At 32.8% G+C, this 6,000-nt stretch overlaps 1 protein-coding gene across 1 annotated transcript in view; it reads right to left on the bottom strand.

Annotated features, from left to right (window-relative positions):
• Window positions 1-4,672: 4,672 nt before the first annotated feature.
• The window catches only part of LOC124536216 (prolactin-releasing peptide receptor-like), an 88,913-nt gene continuing 87,585 nt past the window's right edge, over window positions 4,673-6,000 (bottom strand). Inside the window, exon 3 of the mRNA XM_047112703.1 lies at window positions 4,673-5,121. The gene's annotated coding sequence lies outside the window, so the exon portion shown is untranslated. The remainder of the gene's footprint in view (window positions 5,122-6,000) is intronic.

The raw sequence follows: 6,000 nt of genomic DNA, 5'->3' as shown, positions 1-6,000 counted from the left end.
TTAAATTAAATTACCTTAAATTTTTAAGAAGGTCGTTGACTTCACTTTGATCAGAGGAACTACAAGGCTGTTCGATTTTTAAAAAAATTACTCTTCGAAATGAGAAAAGAGGATGAGAAATGTTAACCGGATTGTATGTATTTGTGTCGATATTTATTTAGTTACGTGTAACTCACTGTAACTCGCTGATGTAATGGAAACTCATCGATATTGATACTTATTAACATTATAATCATACACAATGTCATATGAATCATGAACTTCGCAGTAGAGCTTTGTACAAGCCCGTCTCGGAAGGTACCACCCACTTATCGGATATATACCGAAAATATTCATTTAAATTTCACGCTGCATACGCTCTGTACTTAGGGATAACCCACACTAGGTAATACACATATCCCTAAGAGATATGTGTATAACATTGCAGGCTTTTTTAAATTGTCCAATACTATATTAGGTACATTATTTGATGTCGTAGGCTTTAGGCAGCGTTTGCAACGTAAGAGAAAAAATGTGTTTATTTACAACACCACTTCAACAACCTTTAAAATTATTATCAGTGTTTCTCTACATCTTGTTGTGATACATGATACATATACTATTAATTATCTATTACAAAAACCGCATCAAAAACCAATGTTTTATTTTAAAGTTCAAGCATACACAGGAACAGACAGCGGTTAGCAACTTTTATTTATACTATGTAATGATGATGCTTAATTAAATTTGCGTAAACAATGATCAGCATATCGGATATTACAAAAAGACCGCTTTAATTAGCTTGCTACATGAGGCGTGCTTTGGTAACAATGGTATATTGTAATTAAAACACGGAGCAAACTCCGTAAAAAACGTTGTATAACGTCGTATACGGAGGAAATGACATCTTTCGTTCATATGATCTTTGTTTTTAACCATCGAGGCTTCTCACAGATAGAATAAAAAACTTAATAAAAAGTTTATTCTGTAATCAAGCATACAACACAAGAATTTTTTTTTCTTTTTTATACAGGAACCTGTATACAACTGTAGAAAGCTGTAAACAACTGTTGTATGCAGTTTTTTTTTTTCAAAATCGGATCTATGGTTCAATGCACTGGTTAATATACAGACGTTTAATTATGACTAGACTATGACTTTGACTACTTTCCAGTCACTGCTTCGCCCGCATATTGAGGGACACCTTCCTTCTCCCTTTAACGCGGTGAAAGTGATAGGTATTTTATTCAGGGCCTAAAAGTAATATTTGTGCTAATTCAGTACATAAAAAAATATTAAATATTAATATCACTCACAAAAATATTAGTTCAGCAATGGATAAATTTAATAAAGCATCTTAAAACATTGCTTTTTGTTCCAAAATTAATGTACATTCTATGGGCGAGCCCAATCTGGAAACATCCTAGTCTTATCAATCAAATCGATGCCATCCTCAAAAAAGCTTCAGAAAAAATTCTAAATTTATTTCTTGATGAATATCCTTGGACTTAAGCTACACTTCCCATTCCTTTTGGTGGCATCGGCGTGAGAAAAATTTCAAGTATGGCCCTCCCGGCCTTTCTTTCTTTTGTACATTACAGCATTTCAGGCCTTTGTTCTGAAATTTTAAAATCAAAATATGTTAAATCCCCTAATGATGATATCCCTAAGGAAGTTACAAAACAAACACTTTGGGATTCTTCATAGGTCCACGCTGTACTACACAGTTTGACACAAAATTTAACAAGTGCCTAAGACCGTGCCAGGCTTCTAGCGTAATCATCTAAAGCGTCAAGTCACTGTTTGAATTCATTACCCTCTAAAAATCTTGGGACACGTTTAGATAATGAATTTTTTGCATATCGATTGGTCTCTGACTGGGAACACTGCTGTGTTCTGAGCACAGATGCCCGTGTGGAAAGGAGGTGGACTCTTTCAGTTTACATGGTCTCTCTTGCCCAAGGAGTTCAGGTAGGCTTTTCCGCCACGGTTCTCTTAATGACATAATAAAGGGCTTTTTTTAATATCAACGTTCCTGCTCTTTCTAAGCCTCGTAGAATTAGTCGTGATGACGGTAAGAGACCTGATGGATTAACATTGGTTCCCTGGGAACAAGGGCGGGCCCTTGTGTGGGACGCTACATGCGTTGACACGTTGGCCCCATCTCATATCCGAGAAACAATGTTAAGGGCCGGTGCCGCTGCGGAAAAATTGAAGCCAAAAAAAGAACTAAATTTTCGTGTATAAAATCAAATTACTTTTTGTTCCATTTGCTGGCGAAACGCTTGGCCCTTGGAGTTGTGGTGCAAAAAGCTTCATCAAAAGTATAACACCTCGCCTCATTGCCTCCACTGGTGACAGGAGGGCTGGTTGGTTTTTTGCCCAGAGGATCGGAATTGCAATTCAACGGGAAAATGCTGCTAGGTTTTTCGCCACCATTCCAAGCAGTCAAGATTTATACAGTAACTTATTTTAGTTAATATTTGTATATATTTAAGCATTTAATGTTATTAATTATTATGTTAGTGTATAATAATCTATATACGAGCCGAATTTCATCGAAATAGACACCGATACTTCGCACCCTTCAAATATTAGTAAGATATTTTCGACATTTCAACTTTTTAATGACATCAAAATATATTTTATTTATATCGTTTGTACAACGATTTCACTTTTGAATCGAAATACAATTTACAGAAGTGTATTAAAAGTCCAGCTACCACCGGTTCTGTTCCAATGTTGATTCTTCTCGGAACCGGCAAGGGGCTCAGGAGAATTCAGGTTATTTCTTGAACGTTATCTAGACTTTAATGTGATGTTATTGACGACAGCATCTGCAAACTTATTAAATGTCGATTTACAGCTTCAAAAGCAAGATGCGAATTTCTCGGAATATCGAGGTAGTGGTAATTCTAGCACTTGGTTTAGTACATTATGAAGCTGTTTGGTAAGCATTCGCTCCTGATCTTGAGATTTCCACCAAATTTGAATTTCGAACACCGTTTACAGATTAATGACACAGAAATTTATACGTCTGTATAATTACTAAGTTAAACTTTTTTGTACTTTTTATTGCCAGTGCAATATATAACGTATTACGTTTTTCGCAAAGTTTAGACATATAATAAAATTGGAGTGTTTGTTTGTAATATTAAAAACCCTTTTTTTCTCAATGCATATGTATGTATACACGGTACATATACCAAAATAACATTTTTTACAATTCCTGTCTGTCTGTCTGTTTGTTCCGGCTAATCGCTGAAACGGTTGGACCAATTTTGACGGGACTTTCAAGGGTAGATAACTAATATAATAAGGAGTAATTTAGGCTATAATAATATATTTTTATTGTTAAATTCAAACGCGTATAAGGTCGCGGGCACAGCTAGTAAGTAATATCTCATGTGCTGTCATCGACTACAGACGGATTAATTGATTTTATATTTAATTTAATCTATGTAATATAACATTCATTTACTAATGTGTATAAAAATACTCTTTACTAATCATAAATTGTTGAGAAGAAATATCATCGTTATGTCATTAAGGCTCTACCAGCCATGGGTTGTTGGACATAATGATATAAGTCCTTTGTGCCTGTAATTACACTGGCCATACCATCTGTGAAAAAAAGCTTTTGATATTCATAATGAGTAGCAAGTATCAAGGGTGACTGTTTTTTTTATTTTACTATTTCTTTGTTTGTGTTTGTCTTGCGTTTGTTGTGTATGAAAATAAAAATCTATTTTACTTTACAAAATGTAATGGAATTATTTTAAAATATAAAATTTTGATTATAATTGAATATTGTAAATATTGTATTGTAGTTATTATCTAGTATTTTAGTATTATAAAATTATTTTACTAAAAATATAATTGTGTATTGTATATTAAGTATAAATATGTTTTTAAGAGCCGAGATGGCTCAGTGGTTAGAAAGCGTGCATCTTAACCGATGATTGCGGGCTCAAACCCAGGCATGCACCACTATATATATACAGCATGTGTCTTTATTTCATCGAAATTCAGCCACATGTACATTCCACCAATCCGCATTGGAACAGCGTTGTGGAATATGTTCCAAACCCTCTCCTTAATGGAAGAGGAGGCCTTATCCCAGCAGTAAGAAATTTACAGGCTGTTACTTCACTTTTTTTACTTTTATTTTTATGTATAATATTTGTAAACGTAGTGAAGCTGATGAAGATGAAAATATATTTGAAACATATAGTAACTAAAACGTCGTCAGACTTTCTTTATTGTTTTAATCTACGGTTTTGCTATCGCTATAACAGATGCAGTCGATTTTTATTTTTCATACAAATTGAATTTCCAACGCTCGTGGCGTCATCCTCAAATATTTCCTGGATTGGCCTCGGAATTGTTCCCACGGAGATTTATTTGCAATAAGATAACACACTTATACATACATACTCTGGTTTAAAATATTCGTGGAATTCCCTGTTTTATATATACTTATTTTGATTTTATAACTTCTATTATCTTACTTACTCTTTTCTGATTGGTTAAAATACAATTATGACTTTAGTTGAAGATAATAAATGTGTAGCGGTCTGTTCTGATTGGTAGAAATTAAATCTGGATGAAACTGAATACGAATATGATTTGTTGATTTGCATTATCTCCATTTCATTTTAGATGTCGATTGGTCAATAATAAAATGTCATAGTAATCTTTGGTACACTTTATTAATATAATGACAGCGAATTGCACATGTTTCATCCATCATTGACACATTAGTTACTTACAAGGCATCTTATGATAATTCTAAACAATCCTTTGAGAATATTTAAAAAAATAATTTACATTAACATTAAATTCTAAACAAAAAAGCATATCCGCCAATGGGCTCACAGTTCCTCAGAACATAATTGACGTAAATGCTTTTTTTTAAATAATTTATTTACACAAATATACAATTTTCGACCTAGCACTACATACATTTAAGGGTGAACATCAAATGATTTGATTAACTAGTCTTACAATGTTACATTAATATTAATTGTGATATATTAATATGATTCTACGTTTATATGTTACATTACTTATAGCTTAAAGCTGGTGATTATTAGACGCATTTGATGGCTTCATATTCTTAAGTCGCTTCCATGGAAATACCTGAAAAAAAATTGAAATATTATTACTTAGATCTTAGGATTAGTTCTCATCGTAATACGCATGCGCGGTCTTATCGTATCGCCGACTGACACCTCTTCCCAATAAATGGTAAATGTTTGATTCGTTGAAAACAGATAATATCAGAAAAAAAATGGTTCATTTGAAAGGAAAATTTATGTACGCAATTAGATAAATTAGTTATATTTGAAAATGACACTGTAATAGCTATTTTAAGTGGTAGAAATAGATATTGTAGAGGCTGTAAAACTTTGAATATCTTTGAAAGTTTCGCTTATAACCTCCTTGCTAAATTTAATTTTAAGGACGCGTTCAAAGTGTAAATGTTTATCTTTAACTCCGATAAACGTATATATGGTTTCTAGCAATGTTTCTTAATGGCAATGTTTTTGAAATTATAACTTATCGCTCTGAATTCGTGTACGTAGGTATATTTTTAATTTTGTTAAGGTGTAAAGGCAACGCATTTCAAGTCAAAGGGAAGTCATATATTAAAATGAGGTTAAAAGAGTAACTAAAGATTTAACTCTTCCATAAAGCTTCACAAATTCCGTTGATAATTTTACGCTTAAAATTACTTGAATACTTTTTGTGTCCTGAATTTAATAAAATCGAGGTGCGTAATACCCTCAATCTGACCATAACCTTCAGGAGGCCGAGTTTTAAATATAAAATTTATTTTTACTTGCTACTAAAAACCAGAGTTCATATTTTACTACGCAATACGATCGACGATCGATATTTTTATTGCTTATAAAAATTTACGAGTCATTTTCGAGTGGTTTCGTAATGGTGGAAAAATGTTGTTGTTAAAAATGAAATCAATCTGTGGAGATCATAGAGGCTTATTATTGAGGAAGT

This window comes from Vanessa cardui, chromosome 16, assembly GCF_905220365.1.
Source record: "Vanessa cardui chromosome 16, ilVanCard2.1, whole genome shotgun sequence".
Taxonomy (NCBI): domain Eukaryota; kingdom Metazoa; phylum Arthropoda; class Insecta; order Lepidoptera; family Nymphalidae; genus Vanessa; species Vanessa cardui.
The sequence above is the reverse complement of the archived record's forward strand: the minus strand, read 5'-3'. Positions and strand labels throughout refer to the sequence as shown.